The 21,829-nt window shown below is 44.7% G+C and overlaps 1 pseudogene; it reads right to left on the bottom strand.

Annotated features, from left to right (window-relative positions):
• Window positions 1–406: 406 nt before the first annotated feature.
• Window positions 407–1,468, bottom strand: LOC141100623 (14-3-3 protein epsilon pseudogene; annotated as a pseudogene).
• Window positions 1,469–21,829: the final 20,361 nt, after the last annotated feature.

Here is a 21,829-nt window from a genome sequence, read left to right as displayed (position 1 = left end):
AAAAGGAGGCAAGAATGAATAAACACGGATTGTGACGCGATACCAGCACCAGAATTTTCAGCAAAATTTTTTGCAGTTTGAAAACACTTTTACAGCAAAACCACTACAAGGACATTCTGAAGCGATCTGTGACGTCAAGCTCTAACCACAGTTAAACAATTGAATTAAATTCAATTTCAAAACATTTAAAAATTAAAAACAAAAATGAAAAAAAAAAAGGGAGGGAGAGATTAAAAAAAAAAAAAAAAAAAGAAAAGCCACCACACAAATTCGACGGTGCAATTGACTCTGGTCTGCCCTAAAGAGTAATGTCTTCATTCTACGGGTTTCTAAGAGGTTATAGTGCTGGATGGCACGGAGACAATCTAATGCTGAAAAAAGCCTCTATGCAGTCCTGTAGTTAAAGAACCTAGGATGGCTGGCAGCAGCAAAATCCACAGTCATTCACTCCTGCCTTTAAGAAATCTTAAACTGTGTAAAAATGATACACCCAATTGGGCAGGAACCTAAATCCTGAGAACCAGTGTAAAAGTTAAATTTTGATGGTCCTCAGAGTGAGACAGGATATTTGGAGGGAAGGGGCAGTTGGTTAGAGAGGGTCTCTTCTTGGCTTTTAAGGTCTCACTGATTTTCATCTTCCATGTCCTGCAGTGCTTCTTTATTCTGTTCATCACCATCACCTTGCATATCTGAAGTCCATAGTGTCAGATTATCACGTAACAATTACATGATAAGAGTGGAGTCCTTGTAACTTTCTTCGCTCAGTGTATCCAGTTCTGAAATAGCATCATCGAATGCTGCTTTTGCCAACCTGCATGCACGATCAGGGGAATTAAGAATTTCATAATAGAACACAGAGAAATTGAGAGACCTAAAGGAATAGGATGTGTTGGAGGAAGTTCTGTCATTGCGATATTACTTGCAGCTTTATAGGCTACCAAGCTGTTCTCTGTAGCCTCCTTTCGGTCATTGCCTACGGCAAACTCTGCCAGATATCGGTGGCAGTCTCCTTTCATTTTATAATAAAAAACCTTAGACTCTCCACTGCTTGCAGCTGGAATGAGGTGCTTGTCCAGTACATCCAGAATGTCATTACAGATAGATTTCAGTTCAGTCTCAACCGTTGTCCGATAATCCTTGATCATTTTAAGTTTATCTTCGCCGCCTTTGTTCTCTTCCTTCTGTTCAATGCAGCTGATTTGCCTCCAAGACGCTCTTCTAGCTCCAATCACATTCTTATATACAACAGACAACAAGTTCCTTTCTTCTACCGTCAATTCCACGTCCATCCCGGCCACTTTCTTCATTGACTCAACCATTACGTCATATCGCTCAGCTTGCTCAGCCAGCTTAGCCTGGTACACTAGATCCTCTTGCTCTTCCATGGCTGTAGCTAGCGGGGATTAGAGATGATCTACTGGTCAGATGGAAGCCGATTGTGTCTCTCTCCGTCTCCCAGCGCTTCTGTGTCTCTCTCCTGGATTATTTATGTCTTTAACCCCTTTCTGCCATATGATGTACTATCCCGTCCATGTGCCCTGGGACTTAAATCCCATGGACGGGATAGTACGTCATATGCGTGAGCACCGCTGATCGCTTCAGGGTGTCAGCTGATTATCACAGCTGTCACCCGACAATATGTTCCAGGGGTGACCAGATCGCTACGCCACGTACCAGAAATGATTTTTGTTGGTATTGCAATGTGGTGTAATGCGCCATTGAAACTGTAAATGTAGGTCCATTGTTTTACAATTAATTTTCTCCTTTTTTCCCCTTCACAGTGAAGAGAATAATGGTCCATTGGCGCTCGATGAAGGATCACTACAACAAGGACATGAGACAGGAGAACCAGCTTAAAAGTGGTGCTGCTCAAAGGGTAATAAGAAAATACAAATACCATTGTAACCTGGGAAAGGTCAGAGAGGTCCGGCGCCTGCGCACTGCAGTACTCTGCTCTGCCTTCAACAGAGCAGATAAAGCATGCCTGTGCAGGAGCTGAGGGAGAAGCAAGGAGGAGGACATCATCGTATGAAGATGGGAGGCGCCGGACCGGATGGCGACACCCATTGGACCGGACCGAACGCCGGGGTGAGTATAATCTAACTCTTTTTTCTTATCTTTCAGGTTTCATCAGAGGCTTATCTACAGCATTACAGAATGCTGTAGATAAGCCCCTGATGGCGGTGGCCGCAGCTGATAGGGCTAAAATGGGGTGACAGATCCCCTTTAAGGTGCTTGGTGACAGACAAAAGAGTGGGTTCAACCATGTGAACACACTTATACAGGATGTCAACAAATGCTTTGACTGCCTGGATGCCGACCTTGAGAGACCAGCGCAACATTTTTTTTCAGCAATATAGCGGAAGTGTCAGAAAACCTTACGCCTCAGTTCCAGCTCAACGTCATGCAGGACTGCCAGGCTGCTTATAGCGATGCATTGCAGCAGCAGCAGTCCCAAAGCTACAATGCACAGGCCGGAGGATATTATCAGCAGCCGAACATATACTTTACAACTCCCATTGCACCAAACTATCCTCCGCCACCACCGCCTCCAGTTCAGAGATCCACCACGCTCCCAAGTTCATCATCCCTGCCGCAAGCAGCATCCACCATGCTCCCAAGTTCATCATCCCTGCAGACAGCAGCATCCACCACGCTCCCATGTTCAGCAGCCCTGGAGCCAGCAACATCCACCACGCTGCCCAGTCCAGCAGCACGCCAGAAGAATGCTACAGAGGCCACCACTCCCACTCAGCCAAGAAAACAAAGGACAAAAAACAGATTACCACCAGTACGAAAACCCGGAGGCAAAAAAACTCTGCCAAAATTAGACCCACCACCTCCACCCTCACCTAGCAATGTGTCTCTGCTGTCAAATGTGTCACTACCTTCCCTTATATCTGTACCTTCCAGTTTGTCTAGCCATTCCCATGATTCCATCCATGATCCAATCCTTCAATTTGTTGCCCCTTCCCCTGTAACCCCTTCCTCATCAACTACCACCCAATCCTCACAGCTCCACACTCCCAAGGTCCACCCTATGTCATCCTCAGATAGACCCCGATCCTAAACCCAATAATTTTTTTTAAATAAAATTTTTATTTTCTTTGCAATATCTGTGTTTTCTTTGTCTCTTTAAGCGCCGCCGCCGCAAGCACACACGTGTGTATTGTATTGTTGAGGGAACATATAGCGGGTGTTTTACTACAGGTATTTTATTATTTAATTCTGGAAACATTACAGGTACATATTAATATTAAAGGTACATATTAACATTACAGGTACATTTTAATATTACAGGTACATTTTACTTAGTGGCTTAAACCATTCCGTCTTGCCGTGCCACACGTCCATTATCAGAAACAAAGTATGCAGCAAACTTATCCCTCATCTGGGCAACTTCCACTGTAGTTCTCAGAGGGTGATCTTGGTAATCATGCAATGTAACAGGTTCCTTAGGTTCTAAGTTGGATCGCTCTTTTGCAAGGATGCAATTGTGCATAACACATGCTTTCACAACCTCATCAATTGTCTCAATTTTTAGATTTATGGCTGTTCCCAAAATGCGCCATTTAGATACCAGCAAGCCAAAGGCACACTCCAGAGTTCTTCGTGCCCTTGTCAGTTGGTAGTTGAAAATTTGTTTGGTGTGATTTAATCCCTACTTGAGTAAAGTTTTAGGAGGTTGGCACACATTTGAAAGGCCTCATCCCCAACCACAACAAACGGCATTGGCGGTCCTTCAGTGTTGGGAAGAGGTTGTGGCTGTGGAAAATTGAAATTATTATGATATAAACATTGGCCCATGTCAGAGTTTTTGAAAGTCTTAGAGTCATTTCCTCGTCCAAATGAGCAAACGTCTACGGCGACAATTCGACATTCAGCATCTGCAATTGCCATGAGAACAGTCGAAAAGTATTTTTTGTAATTAAAAGACTTTGTTCCACTTCCAGCAGGTTTCATAATCTGAATGTGTTTGCCGTGCACAGCCCCCACAGTTAGGAAAATCACAAAGTCCTTGAATTTCTCAGCATTTTCCAGCCAGAGTTCAGTTGTGGCTTGGGGGATGAATTCTTGACGCAGAACGTCAAATCAAGCCCTGCAGGTGTCTCCAACAATCCCAGAAATGTTGGACACGCCAATCTGGAACTGGAAATGGAGAGATGATAAGGTCTCTCTGGTAGCCAGGAATCTGCTAAAGAGAAAGTGGAATTAAAAAATTAATACTATGAACATGTGTTTGTTTTTCACATTTAAGTACCTCAGGCTATGTGCCCACGTATGCAGAAAATTCCTTACTAAAAACCGGACTCCTTCCCAGGAAAAACATATTTTTTTCCCGTTTTTTTTTGCGCATTTTTATGCGTTTTTTCCGGAGCATCCACATTCTCAAAGAATATAATTGGAAAAGCGTTTTTTTCCGCAAAAGTAATGAACATGCTGCGTTTTTTTACTGCGATGCGTTTTTTTTGCAGAAAAAAACGCATCATGTGCACAAAAATTGCAGAATGCATTATAAGAAAGGGATGCTTAATGTATGCGTTTTGACATCCTTGTGTAGTAAAAAAACTTCTGAGGGTTTGCACTCAGCTCGGTGTACAAAGAGTAGTAGGCGCCACGGCTCTCTCGGAGTTTAAGGATGGGGTGTTGCCAGTAGCGACAATGACGACTTCGTAGTCTTTGTTTTCTTTCTTCTTGACAAGCAAAAGCAAAGGCAAGAGTCAATTTCAATTGTAAATCCAGATTATCATAGAAGCTCTCCATGTTAAGATCCATCTTGCAGCTGGATACAGCAGCCAAAGATGAGGATTTCCTCAGTGCAGTGTGTATATATATATATATATATATATATACTAGCTGAAGAGCCCGGCGCTGCCCGGGCATAGTAACTAACTGTGGTTAGCTATAGCAAATTATAATTATCCTCCATCCCATAGTCCCGTGCCCATATACCCATCATGCATATCCACGATCCCATAGGCCCGTGCCCATATACCCATCATACATATCCTCCATCCCATAGTCTCGTGCCCATATACCTATCATACATATCCGCCATCCCTTAGTCCCGTGCCCATATACCCGTCATACATATCCTCCATCCCATAGTCCAGTGCCCATATACCCATCACATATCCTCCATCCCATAGTCCCGTGCCCATATACCCATCACACATCCTCCATCCCATAGTCAACCATTATGACATCATAATGAGTGGCGGGGCTTGCAACCTATGATGACATCAGCGTCGCCATGGCAACCATTATGATATCATAATGAGGGGCGGGGCTTGATACACACACACTTTTTCCCCATTATGTAGATAGGGGCAAAATTGTTTGGTGAATTGGAACGCGCGGGGTTAAAATTTCGCCTCACAACATAGCCTAGGACACTCTCGGGGTCGAGATGTGTGACTGTGCCAAATTATGTGGTTGTAGCTGCGGCGGTGCGGATGCCAATCCCAGACATACACACATACATACATACATACACACACTTGAGCTTTATATATTAGATATAGCAAAGCCATGAGGCACGTCCATTAGGTGTCTGATGTCAAGGAAAAGCTAATGCAAAACATTGGAAATATCGAACGCATGCGCATAAATAATGCAATCGCATGCAAAAATGCAACTTTTTTTGCTATCATGCGTAAGATAATGTGGATAAAAAAGTTGCGTATGCATGCGTTTTTGCGGATGATATGCTGCAGACTCAAACACAAATGTGAACCTAGCCTTAGTCTGTTTCAGTAGGCTGCATAATCATGTGGAAGACTACTGACTTGACAGATGTCCAGAAGGCAGTCATTGACACTCTGCACAAGGAGGGTAAGCCACAAAAGGTCATTGCTAAAGAAGCTGGCTGTTCACTGAGTGCTATATCCAAGCATATTAATGGAAAGTTGAGTGAAAGGAAAAAGTGTGGTAGAAAAAGGTGCACAAGCAACCTGGAGAATGCCTTCATTCAAGGATTGTTAAGAAAAAGCCATTCAAAAATTTGGACTACTGCTGGAGTTATTGCTTCAAGAGCCACCAAACACAGACGTATCCAGGACATGGGCTACAAGTTTCGCATTCCATGTCTCAAGCCACTCAAGACCAATAGACAACGCCAGAAGCACCTTACCACAACCAAAGAGAAAAATAACTGGAATGTTGCTCAGTGGTCCAAGGTGTTGTTTTCAGATAAAAGTAAATTTTGAATTTCATTTGGAAATTAAGGTCCCAGAGTCTGGAGGAAGAGTGGAAAGGCACACAATCCAAGCTGCTTGAGGTCTAGTGTGAAGTTTCCACAATCAGTGATGGTTTTGCGAGCAATGTCATCTGCTGGTATAGGTCTACTGTGTTTTATCAAGACCAAAGTCAGCGCAGCCGTCTACAAGGAAATTTTAGAGCACTTCATGGTTCTCTCTGCCGACAAGCTTTTTGAAGATGGTGTCATGGTTAGGACATGGTTAATGTCCTGTTCTGACAGGGTTAACATTGCCGGCCTCTCTTTGGATCTGGGAGGGGTATTTATGCTCACTCCATACTGGCATTCTCTGTCAGTTATACTGCTGTTCTGGTGTGTCTGACCCTTGGTGTGTGTGTACTCTGCATTGTTTGTTTGCTTCCCGTGTATGACCCGGCTTGTTCCTTCACTCTGTACTCCGTCTCTCGTTTTTGGTACCATTGTCTTTTCTGGTTCTGACCTCCTGGCTTGGCTATCGTTACTCCGTTACAGTTTACCCCTATTGTACCGTCTAATACCTGTTCTGGTTTCCTGATCTATTGCTACGTCCTGACTATTATTTCTGTCTAAGCCCTTTGGCACTGTCCTGCTATCTCGTGCTTTGACCCGGCTTGATCTGGTGTCTGTCTCTGTCTATGCTCCTTGGTAACATTGTCCTTTAGTTACCCTTCTAGGAGTTTCCCTGCAGCTCCTAGCTCTGTGGAGCTTAGGCCACGCCCCCAGCAGTCACGTGATTCAGGTCCTGGAGCATGCATTGTCACCACTGCTGCTCGCTCCGCAGGTATCTTTGTGTACAGTCTTTGTACTCAGGACACGCGCCCTGGCTCAGTGAGCAAGTGCAGTGCGGTGTTCCTGACATTATAACTGACCGTTTCAGGTTTTTTTTCCTCTGAAGGAAAAAAAAAAAAAAAAAAGTGTGTTATCCTCATGGATCCCATACAAGCCTTGGCTGATCAGGTCAAGCACCTGACCCAAATGTTCCATAAACTCAATGTGGAACAGTGCACGATGGCCCATACCCAGCAACAGTTGGTGGTTACTGTGCAGGGGGCTGTCGATGCTGGGGCTTCTAGTTCTGGGGGTAGGGATGTGTCATTAGCGTCCCCCAAATCTCCAGTTAAATTGCCCGATCCCTTCTCAGGGGATAAAAAGGAGTTCAGGTCTTTCAGAGAAGGATGCAAGCTTTTTTTTCTCTAAGGCCCCGCTCCTCCGGGGATGAGTTCCAGAGGGTGGGGGTCATTATTTCCCTACTTCGGGGGGCTCCTCAAGCATGGGCTTTCTCTCTGTCTTCCTCTGCTCCTGAACGTATGTCAGTGAACTTGTTCTTTGAGGCTCTGGGGCACATTTATGACGAGCCTGATAGAGTGCGTCTGGCAGAGGATATGGTGATGAGTGTGACACATGGGAGGCACTCTGCTGAATGGTTCTGCTCAGAGTTTAGACATTGGACCGCCGAAGTATCCTGGAATGACGCCGCCCTGAGGGGGTTGTTTCGCAGGGGCCTTTCTGACCATCTGCAGGATGCTCTGGCATTACATCCGCCTCCTGATACCCTGGAGGACCCCATGATGCAGACAGTCCGTATGGACCGGAGACTCCGTGCTAGAGGAATGATGCAACAAGAGTCTCCCTTGTACCCCAAATTGTGTGACACTTCACCCGTATCTGAGCCCATGAACGTTGGGTCAGTCTCGGTTAAGGAGAAAGCGAGAAGGCACCGCAGAGACAACCTATTATGTTTTTACTGTGGAGCCTCTGGACATTGGAAAAGGAATTGTCCCTCCTGCCCTTCTTCAGAGAAACCTTCAGAGAAACGACTGAGTCTGGGCAACAATCGAGGAGGTTGTCCAGACTCCCAGGTACATTTTTTCTCACGTATAAAAATGGTCCTCCAGGTTGAATTGGAAATTGCTGGCGGTCCTGTTATGACCACCGCCTTTGTTGACTGTGGTTCCTCCATTAATCTGATTGATGCCCAAGTTGTGACTCTTAATAAGATAGGGACAGTCAGGTTAAAAGGCCCTGTTAAAATTGTGGCTGTGGATTCATCCCCTCTTACCCGGGATGGAATTTGATTTATGTCTGAAGTTTTTTCTATGAAAGTGGGTTCCACTCATGTGGAAAATTTAAGTTGTTTCGTTATGAATAATCTGCCTGCAGGACTGGTATTGGGAATGCCCTGGTTGCAACGCCACAATCCTCTTATTGATTGGGTGAAGGGGGAGATCACCCGTTGGGGATGTAATGATAATGGTCTGTGTTGTAACCCGGTTCCTTTTGTCAATCCGATAAAATCTGTATCTGTGTCATCTGTCAGTCTGGAGGGTATTCCGGAGTACCTGAGAGACCTTAAAGATGTGTTTTCCGAAAGCGAGGCCGAGGCGCTCCCACCACATAGACCATATGATTGTGCTATCGATTTAGTACCTGGAGCCAAATTACCCAAGGCTCGTTTGTTTAATTTGTCCGGGCCTGAGCGCCAAGCTATGAAAGAGTACATTAAAGAAAGCCTTCGCAAGGGGCATATTCGGCCCTTGGTCTCACCCGTGGCAGCGGGGTTTTTCTTTGTAAAGAAAAAAGATGGTGGGTTGCAACCGTGCCTCGACTTTCGAGAACTGAACAAAATTACTGTTAAGAACACGTACCCTCTCCCGTTGATTCCTGATCTATGCAATCAACTCACGGGGGCCAAATGGTTTTCTAAGCTCGATCTACGAGGGGCTTATAACCTTATAAGGATCCGGGAGGGGGACGAATGGAAAACAGCGTTCCTGACAACTGAGGGGCTGTTTGAAAACCTGGTTATGCCCTTCGGCCTCACTAATGCTCCTGCGGTTTTTCAGAACTTTATTAATGTTGTTTTTTCTGACTTGATTGGACGTTATGTAGTCATCTGCCTGGATGACATCTTGATTTACTCTGAGGACAGTCAGTCACACTTGCATCATGTGCGTACGGTGCTTATGAGACTCCGGGAGAACCATTTGTATGCTAAGCTGGAGAAGTGCTCATTTTTTATGCAAGAACTGTCTTTTCTGGGTGTAAATGTATCCGGGGAGGGATTCCGCATGGATCCAGGGAAGTTTCAGGCCATTACAGATTGGGTGCAGCCTCATGACCTGAAGGGGTTGCAGCGATTTCTGGGCTTCGCTTATTATTATAGGAAGTTTATTAAAGGGTTCTCGCAGGTGGTAAAACCCTTGACGGACCTCACTCTTAAAGGGGCAGATGTAAAAATTTGGTCTGTGGCCGCAAAAAATTCCTTCCTGGCATTAAAGAAGTGTTTTACTACAGCCCCTGTGTTGGTGCAACCCGATTCGTCAAGACCTTTTATCGTCAAGGTCGACGCTTCGGAGGTGGGGGTGGGGGAAGTATTGTCACAGGGCCCCTCTACCCTGACTAACCTCAAACCCTGTGCCTTTTTCTCTAAGAAGTTCTCGTCGGCCGAGAGAAACTATGATGTCGGTAACAGGGAACTGTTAGCAGTTAAATTGGCCTTTGAAGAATGGAGGCATTTCTTGGAGGGGGCCGCTCATCCCATTACGGTCGTCACTGCTCATAAAAACCTGGCCTATATCGAGTCTGCTAAGAGATTGACCCCAAGACAGGCTCGGTGGGCACTTTTTTTTTTTCTCGATTTCAATTTACCATCACGTTCCGACCAGGGTCTAAAAATGTAAAGGCAGATGCCTTATCCCGAAGTTTTGATTCTGTGTCCCCTCCAGAACCTCCTTCCTCCATTCTTCAACCGGGAGTGGTTGTAGCCAAAATCTCCCCTGAGTTACAGAGAGAGATTCTGGAAGCACAAGCACAAGCTCCCAGGAATAAACCCCCAGGTAAATTGTTTGTACCCGAACAATTCCGTCCCACACTCCTTCAAGAATTTCATGACTCTATGTTAAGTGCACACCCCGGTATTGCAGCTACCCGGGGGGCAGTAGCTAGGAGTTTTTGGTGGCCCTCTATGGGTACTGATATAAAAAGGTTTGTGAATACTTGTGGGGTGTGCGCGCGCTCTAAAAGCTCTCAGGTGCGGCCGGCCAGGGAATTGGTGCCTTTGCCAATTCCGGATAAACCATGGACACACCTGTCCATGGACTTTATCACTAACCTTCCACCTTCCAAGGGCAACTCAGTGGTATGGGTAGTGGTTGATAGATTTTCTAAGCAAGCCCACTTTGTGCCATTACCTGCGTTACCATCTGCTGAAACCTTGGCTCGTTTGTTTATACATCACATTGTTCGACTGCATGGAGTGCCTGTGAACGTGGTGTCGGACAGGGGTGTGCAATTTGTGGCCAGGTTTTGGAGAGCGTTTTGTATGAAGTTGGGGGTCACGTTGTCATTCTCCTCTGCCTATCACCCGGAATCTAACGGACAAACGGAACGCACCAACCAGTCATTGGAGCAGATTCTGAGATGCCTGGCCTCCTCCAGACAGGAAGACTGGTGTGAGGTATTGCCCATGGCAGAATTTGCATTCAACTGTCGGGTTAATCAGTCTACCAGAAAGCCTCCCTTTCTGGTCAATTATGGGTTTGTTCCGCAGTTTGGGGAATTTTCCCGTATGGATTCGGATTGCCCTGGTGCCGAGGGGATGATTAAAAACCCTCTGGAAGGAGGTACAGGGGAACATCTCCAAAGCCCAGAAGAAGTTCAAACATTTTGCAGACAGGAGGAGGGGGGTGGTTCCTGCGTTGACAGTGGGGGAAAAAGTCTGGTTGTCCACTCGTAACATGAAACTTAAAATACCCTCTATGAAGTTGGGCCCCAAATTTATTGGCCCATACAAGATTGGAGAGGTGATCAACCCGGTGGCATACAGATTACAGTTGCCCACCTCCTTCAAAATCTCTAACGTCTTCCACAGGTCCCTATTAAAACCTGTGGGGACAGTTAGAGAAGATCCCTCATCCATGGCTCCACCAGTGTTGGTAGAGGGTCAACTGGAGTACGAGATAGGGCGCATCATTGATTCGCGGTGGGTGCGCCGGAGACTTCAGTACCTTATCCATTGGAAGGGATATTCCGTTGAGGATCGATCGTGGGTTCCGGCCAGTTCGGTGCACGCTGATCGACTGGTGCGGGCTTTTCATGCCAGGTACCCTGAGAAACCTGGGGGTCCGGTGGCCCCCCATTAAGAGGGGGGTACTGTCATGGTTAGGACATGGTTAATGTCCTGTTCTGACAGGGTTAACATTGCCGGCCTCTTTTGGATCTGGGAGGGGTATTTATGCTCACTCCATACTGGCATTCTCTGTCAGTTATACTGCTGTTCTGGTGTGTTTGACCCCTGGTGTGTGTGTACTCTGCATTGTTTGTTTGCTTCCCGTGTATGACCCGGCTTGTTCCTTCACTCTGTACTCCGTGTCTCGTTTTTGGTACCATTGTCTTTTCTGGTTCTGACCTCCTGGCTTGGCTATCGTTACTCCGTTACAGTTTACCCCTATTGTACCGTCTAATACCTGTTCTGGTTTTCTGATCTATTGCTACGTCCTGACTATTATTTCTGTCTAAGCCCTTTGGTACTGTCCTGCTATCTCGTGCTTTGACCCGGCTTGATCTGGTGTCTGTCTCTGTCTATGCTCCTTGGTAACATTGTCCTGTAGTTACCCTTCTAGGAGTTTCCCTGCAGCTCCTAGCTCTGTGGAGCTTAGGCCACGCCCCCAGCAGTCACGTGATTCAGGTCCTGGAGCATGCATTGTCACCACTGCTGCTCGCTCCGCAGGTATCTTTGTGCACAGTCTTTGTACTCAGGACACGCGCCCTGGCTCAGTGAGCAAGTGCAGTGCGGTGTTCCTGACAGATGGAAATTTAATTCTCCAGCAGGACTTGGCACCTGTCTACACTGCCAAAAGTATCAATACCTGGTTTAAAAACAATAGTATCACTGTGCTTGATTGGCCAGCAAACTCTCCTGACCTTAACTCCATAGAGACTGTATGGGGGTATTATCAAGAGGAAGATGAGAGACACCAGAGCCAAAAATGCAGATGAGCTGAAGGCTGCTATCAAAGCAACCTGGGCTTCCATAATACCTTAGCATTGCCACAGGCTGATCAACTCCATGCCATGACGCATTGATGCAATAATTGATGCAAAAGGAGCCCCAACCAAGTATTGAGTGCATTTACTGAACATACATTTCAGTAGGCCAACATTTCGGATTTTAAAATAATTTTTCAAGCTGGTGTTATAAAGTATTCTAATTTACTGAGATAATGATTTTTGGGTTTTTATTGGCTATAAGCCATAATCATCAACATTTACAGAAATAAACACCTGAAATAGATCACTCTGTAATTACTCTATATAATATATGAGATTCACTTTTTGTATTGAAGAACTGAAATAAATTAACTTTTTGATGATATTCCAATTATGTGAGAAGCACCTGTACTTCATCATTCCCTGGGGCTGGTGAGCAGAAGCACAAGAGAGGGGGCCCAGACCCATCTTTACTTTTGCTCACCGGGCCCCATACAATGCCCATATGGCGGCCCTGGCTGTCACCACCATGTTTCATTGTGGGAATGGTGCTCTTGTGGTATAAACTGTGTTGGTTGGCTGCCAGACATAGCGTTTACCTTGTTGGCCAAAAAGTTCCATTTCGGTCTCATCTGACCACAGCAACTTCCTCCATACATTTGGGGGAATCTCTCACATATCTTTTGGCAAACTCAAAAGGAGCCTTACATTTTTTGTGTGCATGTAAAGGCTTTTTTTCTGCCCACTCTTCCATAAAGGCCACCTCTGTGGAGTATACTGCTTGATTTGGTCGTATGGACAGATACTCCAGTCTCTGCTTGAGACCTCTGCACTCCTTCAGGGAGTTTCAGGCTGCTACCTCTCTGATTAATGCCCTCCTTGCCAGGGCTGAGTGGCCATCTCTTGGCAAGTTTGTTGTGGTACCATGTTCATTTCCATTTTATGTGAATGGATTTAATGGTTCTCTGGGGGATCATCAGAGACTGTGATATTTTTTATAACCCAACCCTGACTTGCATTTCTCAACAACTTTGTCCCTGACTTGTTTGGAGATCTCCTTAGTCTTCATGGTGTTTTGTTAGTGGTGCCTCTTGCTTAAAGGAAACCTGCAACCATATGTGGCTGTACAGTACTGCTTAGCCATACGGAGAGTCTCGGTATTGTCAGAAGGGCAGTACTAAGAAATCTCCCTTCCGAGATATGTGCTTCTTTATTCAAGTAAACTTTTTTCCTGTGTGTGTGTCTTTTTATTTAAAAATATGGGGTTAGTAATGGGGGTGTCTGGTAGATCTTATTAGACTGGAAAAGGGTCCATATCCCTGGACCTTCCCAGCCTATTAATATTATCCTCTAGCTGCCTGCTTTGCCTTAGCTGGTTCTTAAAAATAGGAGAATCTCCGCAACATTTTTTTTTTGGTCCAACCATTTTTAATAACCAGCAAAGGCAAAGCAGACAGAAGAGGGCTGATGTTAATAGGCTGCGAAGGTCCATGGATTTAGGCCCTTTCCCTTGGATGGTTATTAAATAATACGAGGGACCTTATATAATTTTTTTTATTCTTTTTTTTATTTTATACTGTCCCTCACTTGAACAGCGTCCTCTGTCCCTACGCTAGTCAGAGCACAATGACGGCACCACCCATTATCCGGTGTTCATACAGGCTGGGTCACATGTTGCTGTGATGGTTCTGGAAGTGCCCACAGCAGCAAAGCTTGTTGATTGGATGTTTTGCAGCCTTTCAACAAACTTTATTCGGCACCGAACCTGAACATTAAATAGGACTTCTGGGAAAATGGCCGGAGTTCAGCCGAACCCCAAACTTAACAGTTCAGCTTTGTTCATCCTTGATATTTTTTCATTTTTTTCTTGAAGATGCAGGAAATAGTTTAACCCCTTCACCCCCAAGGGTGGTTTGCACGTTCATGACCGGGCCAATTTTTACAATTCTGACCACTGTACCTTTATGAGGTCATAACTCTGGAACACTTCCATTGATCCCAGTGATTCTGACATTGTTTTCTCGTGACATATTGTACTTCATGTTAGTGGTAAAATTTCATTCAAATAACTTGCGTTTATTTGTGAAAAAAATGGAAATTTGGAAAAATTTTGAAAATTTCGCAATTTTCCAACTTTGAATTTTTATGCCCTTAAATCACAGAGATACGGCACACAAAAAACTTGATAAGTAACATTTCCCACATGTTTACTTTACATCAGCACAATTTTGGAACCAAAATTTTTTTTTGTTAGGAAGTTATAAGGGTTAAAAGTTGACCAGCGATTTCTCATTTTTACAATACCATTTTATTTTTAGGACCACATCACATTTGAAGCCACTTTGAGGGGTCTATATGATAGAAAATACCCAAAAGTGACACCATTCTAAAAACTGAACCCCTTAAGGTGCTCAAAACCACATTCAAGAAGTTTATTAACCCATTAGGTGCGTCACAGGAATTTTTTTGAATATTTAAAAAGAAATGAACATCTAACTTTTTTTCACAAAAAAAATACTTCAGGTTCAATTTTTTTTATTTTACCAAGGGTAACAGGAGAAATTAGACTGCAAAAGTTATTGTGCAATTTGTCCTGAGTACGCTGATACCTGATTTGTGGGGGGGAACGACTGTTTCGGCGCATGGCAGAGCTCAGAATGGAAGGAGCGCCGTTTGACTTTTTCAATGCAAAATTGGCTGGAATTCAGATCGGACGCCATGTCACGTTTGGAGAGTCCCTGATGTACCTAAACAGTGGAAACCCCCTACAAGTGACCCCATTTTGGAAACTAGACCCCCCAAGGAACTTATCTAGATATGTGGTGAGAACTTTGAACCCACAAGGGCTTTACAGAAGTTTATAACGTACAGCGGTACAATTAAAAAATCATATTTTTTCCACAAAAATGATCTTTTCACCCCAATTTTTATTTTCCCAAGGGTAACAGGACCCTAAAAGTTATTGTGCAATTTGTCCTGAGTACGCTGATACCCCACATGTGGGGGTAAACCACTATTTGGGCGCATGGCAGAGCTCGGAAGGGAAGCAATGCCATTTGACGTTTTTGGCTGGAATTGAGATCGGACACCATGTCGCGTTTGGAAAACCCCTGATGTACCAAAACAGTGGAAACCCCCCACAAATGACACCATTTTGGAAACTAGACCCCCTAAGGAACTTATCTAGATGTGTGGTGAGAACTTTGAACCCCCATGGGCTTCACAGAAGTTTATAACATACAGCCATACAATTAAAAAATCATATTTTTTCCACAAAAATGATCTTTTCACCCTCAATTCTTATTTTTCCAAGGGTAACAGGACCCTAAAAGTTATTGTGCAATTTGTCCTGAGTACGCTGATACCCCACATGTGGGGGTAAACCACTATTTGGGCGCATGGCAGAGCTCGGAAGGGAAGCAATGCCATTTGACGTTTTTGGCTGGAATTGAGATCGGACACCATGTCGCGTTTGGAAAACCCCTGATGTACCAAAACAGTGGAAACCCCCCACAAATGACACCATTTTGGAAACTAGACCCCCTAAGGAACTTATCTAGATGTGTGGTGAGAACTTTGAACCCCCATGGGCTTCACAGAAGTTTATAACATACAGCCATACAATTAAAAAATCATATTTTTTCCACAAAAATGATCTTTTCACCCTCAATTCTTATTTTTCCAAGGGTAACAGGACCCTAAAAGTTATTGTGCAATTTGTCCTGAGTACGCTGATACCCCACATGTGGGGGTAAACCACTATTTGGGCGCATGACAGAGCTCGGAAGGGAAGCAGCGCCATTTGACGTTTTTGGCTGGAATTGAGATCGGACACCATGTCGCATTTGGAAAACCCCTGATGTACCAAAACAGTGGAAATCCCCCACAAATGACACCATTTTGGAAACTAGACCCCGTAAGGAACTTATCTAGATGTGTGGTGAGAACTTTGAACCCCCATGGGCTTCACAGAAGTTTATAACATAAAGCCATACAGTTAAAAAATCATATTTTTTCCACAAAAATGATCTTTTCACCCTCAATTCTTATTTTTCCAAGGGTAACAGGACCATAAAAGTTATTGTGCAATTTGTTCTGAGTACGCTGATACCCCACATGTGGGGGTAAACCACTATTTGGGCGCATGGCAGAGCTCGGAAGGGAAGCAGCGCCATTTGACGTTTTTGGCTGGAATTGAGATCGGACACCATGTCGCGTTTGGAAAACTCCTGATGTACCAAAACAGTGGAAACCCCCCACAAATGACACCATTTTGGAAACTAGACCCCCTAAGGAACTTATCTAGATGTGTGGTGAGCACTTTGACCCCCCCAGTGCTTCACAGAAGTTTATAATGCCCGGGCGTGAAAATAAATAATTCGTATTTTTTCCACAAACATGATCTTTTAGTCACCATTTTTTTATTTTCCCAAGGGTACCAGGAGAAATTGGACCCCAAAAGTTGTTGTCCAATTTGTCCTGAGTATGCTGATACCCCATATGTGGGAGAAAACTACTGTATGGGCACACGTCGGGGCTCGGAAGGGAAGTAGTGACGTTTTGGAATGCAGACTTTGATGGAATGGTCTGCGGGTGTCATGTTGCCTTTGGAGAGCCCCTAATGTACCTAAACAGTGGAAACCCCCCACAAATGACACCATTTTGTAAACTAGACCCCCCAAGGAACTTATCTAGATGTGTGGTGAGCACTTTGACCCCCCCAGTGCTTCACAGAAGTTTATAACGCTCAGGCGTGAAAATAAAAAATTCGTATTTTTTCCACAAACATGATCTTTTAGTCACCATTTTTTTATTTTCCCAAGGGTACCAGGAGAAATTGAACCCCAAAAGTTGTTGTCCAATTTGTCGTGAGTATGCTGATACCCCATATGTGGGTGAAAACTACTGTATGGGCACACGTCGGGGCTCGGAAGGGAAGTAGTGACGTTTTGGTATGCAGACTTTGATGGAATGGTCTGCGGGTGTCATGTTGCCTTTGGAGAGCCCCTAATGTACCTAAACAGTGGAAACCCCCCACAAATGACCCCATTTTGAAAACTAGACCCACTAAGGAACTTATCTAGATGTGAGGTGAGCACTTTGAACCCCCAAGGTCTTCACAGAAGTTTATAATGCCAGGGCATGAAAATAAAAAAATCGTATTTTTTCCAGAAACATGATCAATTACTCCGCAATTTTTTCATTTTCCCAAGGGTAACAGGAGAAATTGGACCCCAAAAGTTGTTGTCCAATTTGGCCTGAGTACGCTGACACCCCATATGTGGGAGAAAACTACTGTATGGACACACGTCGGGGCTCGGAAGGGAAGCAGTGACGTTTTGGAATGCAGACTTTGATGGAATGGTCTGCGGGTGTCATGTGCGTTTGGAGAGCCCCTGATGTACCTAAACTATTGAAACTCCCCACAAGTGACCCCATTTTGGACACTAGACCCCTCACGGAACTTATCTAGATGTGTGGTGAGCACTTTGAACCCCCAAGTGCTTCACAGAAGTTTATAACACTCGGACGTGAAAATAAAAAAATAATTTTTTTCCACAAAAATGATATTTTTGCCCCCAATTTTTTATTTTCCTAAGGGTAACAGGAGAAATTGGACCCCAAAAATTGTTTTGCAATTTGTCCTGAGTAGGCTGATACCCTACATGTGGGGGTAAAACACTGTTTGGGCGCATGGCAGAGCTTGGAAGGGAAGGAGCACCATTTGACTCTTTCAACTCAGAATTGGCTGGAATTGAGATCAGATGCCATGTTGCATTTGGAGAGCCCCTGATGTGCCCAAACAGTGGAAACCCCCAATTATAACTCCAACCCTAACCCCAACACACCCCTAACCCTAATCTGAGCCCTAACCCTAGCCCTAGCCCTAACCCTAGCCCTAACCCTAGCCCTAACCCTAACCCTAACCCTAGCCCTAACCCTAGCCCTAACCCTAGCCCTAACCCTAACCCTAGCCCTAACCCTAAGGCTGTGTGCACACGCTGCGGATTTTGCTGCGGTTCCGCAGCGGTTTTGGCTGCTGCGGACCCCAGTACCATGATTCCCTATGGGAATCAAAAACCGCAGTGCAGACGGTGCAGAATTTTCCGCGCGGATTATCTGCGGTTTTCAATCCGCAGAAAGAATTGACATGTCAATTCTTTCTGCGGATTCTCCTGCGGTTTGCCATCTCCTCTATTGAGGAGATGAAAAACCGCAGGACTAAACCGCAGAGCAATCTGCAGGTAAAACCGCAGGTCTTTTGACCTGCGGTTTCACCTGCGGATTTTACAAAATCCGCGCGGATGAATCCGCACCTAATCCGCAGCGTGTGCACACAGCCTTACCCTAACGGGAAAATGGAGATAAATACTTTTTTTTAGTTTTATTATTTTTCCCTAACTAAGGGGGTGATAACGGGGGGTTGATTTACTATTTATGGCGGTTTTTATTTTTGGCGGCTGTCACACGCTAAAAGACGCTTTTTATTGTAAAAATAGTTTTTGCATCACCACATTTTGAGAGCTATAATTTTTCCGTATTTTGACCCACTGAGTCATGTGAGGTCTTATTTTTTGCGGGACGAGTTGACGTTTTTATTGGTACCATTTTCAGGCACGTGACATTTTTTGATCGCTTTTTATTCCTATTTTTGGGACGCAGAATGAACAAAAACCAGCGTTTCATGAATTTTTTTTGGGGGGGTGCGTTTACACCGTTCCGCGTGCGGTAAAATTGATAAGGCGGTTTTATTCTTCGGGTCAGTACGGTTACAGCGATACCTCATTTAGGTCGTTTTTTTATGTTTTTGTCGGTTTTATGCAATGAAAACTATTTTATATAAAAAATAATTATTTTTGCATCGCTTTATTCTGTGAGCTATAACTTTTTTATTTTTTCGCTGATGATGCTGTGTGGTGGCTCGTTTTTTGCGGGACAAGATGACGTTTTCAGCGGTACCATGGATATTTATATGCGTCTTTTTGATCGCGCGTTATTACACTTTTTGTTTGGCGGTATGATAATAAATCATTATTTTTTGCTTCGTTTTTTATTTTTATTTTTTAAGGGGTTCGCTAAAAAGGTTAACTAATGGGACAGTTTTATAGGGCGGGTCATTACGGACGCGGCGATACCTAATATGTGTACTTTTATTGGTTTTTTTTTTTATTATTTTCAAAAAATGAATTTATTGGGGAATATTTTTTTTTTTTTTTACTAATTTATTTGGCGATTTTTTTTAATTTATTTTTACATTTTTTTTTATTTTTTTTTTTACTTTATTACATAGTCCCAGGTGGGACATCACTGTCCTGTGACAGATCGATGATCTGTCACATCACAGATCACTGTGACAGATCAGCAATCTGTCACAGGCATTGAAGCAGACTTCCTCTTGCCTGCGCTTTGCAGGCACTGAGGAAGCCAGCTTCCTCAGGTCCCCGAAGGCCCCCGTCGCCATCTTGGATTCGGGGGCCTGGAGGATAGGAGCCCCCCGCAGCAGCGCTGCACATTGCGCTGCCGTGGGGGGCTCAGGGAAGCACGGAGGGAGCCCCCTCCCTGCCGATGCTTCCCTTTAACTCCCGGTACACCGCGATCATGTTTGATCGCGGTGTGCAAGGGGTTAACGTGTCGGGGGCGGTCCGTGACCGCCCCTGACACATAGTGCCGGGTGTCAGCTGTGATAATCAGCTGACACCCGGCCGCGGTCAGCGGCGCTCACCACGTGGGCGCCGCTGATCGCGGTAGACGTACTATCCCATCCACGGTCATACGGGCCCGGGTACGGTGGACGGGATAGTACGTCGGATGTCAGGAAGGGGTTAATATTTAGAATTGAGAGTCCTCTGTGGTGGATAAAATTAAATGGCTAACTGAAAAGATGGTAACAAATTGCAAGCTTTCAAGACTACTCAGGTCTCTTCATCAGGCTAGACTAATAAAAAATCTGAATCACATATTTATAATCAACACAGCAGAGAAATAATGCAGTAGATAAAACAAGTGATGTGAAGCAGAACAATTATTATGGGAGAGGGAGAAATAGTTGTAGCCATAAATAATGGAACAGTTCATAGATAAGGAGGGTGAAACTGTCATTGTCCGGTGATTGAGGTCTGGTCCATGGTCTTGATGCCTCCACAAGATCAGAGGAGAAAATTCCTTAACTGATGTGATTCTTCAGATGTTGTATTAGTCAAGCCTGATGAAGACACCTGAGTAGTCTCGAAAGCTTGCAATTTGTTGCCATCTTTTCAGTTAGTCATTAAAAGATATTAAAAGTGAGACAGGTCTTGGTTTGTCTGCTTAAAGGGAAACTGCCAGTAAGACCTCAAAGAGAGACATATACTGAGATCTGATGTGATAGCCCCTACAGCCCTTTTTTCTCTTTCCCAATGGACAGGCGTGATCCCTATTGTTGTTGAATTAAAAAAAATTTTGTGCACAAAATATTTTATGATGTACTTAAATACAACTTCTCGGAGTGTAGGCTAGGTTATCATACTTATACACATCAATCCTTATAGAGATGCATGTTAATCATAATACTATGGATGCACTAAATTATTGAGAAACCAAGAAACATGGGTTCTCATGGGAAACATGCAGAATCCCACGGAGACCAAAGAAAGTGCAATACAACTCCAATATTAAAATCACAAATTTATTCAAATTATTTTAAATCATACTGTTATTTTTATTCTGTTTTGTTTTTTGTATGGTAGATATGAATAATGAAAAAAGGTGAAGTCAAAGATTTTAAAAATACTTATTTCCAGATGGTGTTAGATTGCTGCCAGATGGTGTTGGGTTGCTGCCAGATGGTATTGGGTTGCTGCCAGATGGTGAAAAGCTGTTGCTAGATGGTGTTGGGTTGCTGCCAGATGCTGCTGGATTACTGCCAGATGGTGTCGGGATGCTGCAAGATGGTGTTGGGTGGCTGCCAGATGGTGCTGGGTTGGTGCCAAATGGTGATAAGCTGTTGCCAGATGGTGTTAAGTCGCTGCCAGATGGTGTTTGGTCGCTGCCAGATGGTGTTGGGCTGCTGCCAGATGGTAATGGGTTGCTGCCAGGTGGTGATGGGTTGCTGCCAGGTGGTGTTGGCTGGCTGCCAGATGGTGTTGGGTTGCTGCCAGGTGGTGGTGTGTGGCTGCCAGATGGTGTTAGGTGGCTGCCAGATGGTGTTGGGTTGTTGCCCAGATGGTGTTGGGTTGTTGCCCAGATGGTGTTAGGTTGTTGCTCAGATGGTGTTGGGTTGCTGAATGATGGTGTTGGGTCACTGCCAGATGGTAATGGGTTGCTGCCAGGTGTTGTTGGATTGCTGCCAGGTGGTGTTGGGTGGCTGCCAGATGGTGTTGGGTGGCTGCCAGATGGTGTTGGGTTGTTGCCCAGATGGTGTTGGGTTATTGCCCAGATAGTGTTGGGTTGCTGCCAGATGGTGTTAGGTCGCTGCCAGATGGTGTTTGGTTTCTGCCAGATGGTGTTGGGTAGCTGCCAGATGGTGTTGGGTTGCTGCCAGATGGTGAAAAGCTGTTGCCAGATGGTGTTGGGTTGCTGCCAGATGATGTTGGGGTGCTGCCAGATGGTGTTGGGGTGCTGCCA

Source organism: Dendrobates tinctorius, unplaced genomic scaffold (genome assembly GCF_039654945.1).
Source record: "Dendrobates tinctorius isolate UK_male_01 unplaced genomic scaffold, ASM3965494v1 ptg000107l, whole genome shotgun sequence".
NCBI classification, from domain to species: domain Eukaryota; kingdom Metazoa; phylum Chordata; class Amphibia; order Anura; family Dendrobatidae; genus Dendrobates; species Dendrobates tinctorius.
Note: the sequence above shows the minus strand (reverse complement) of the source record. Positions and strands in the feature narration are given on the sequence as shown.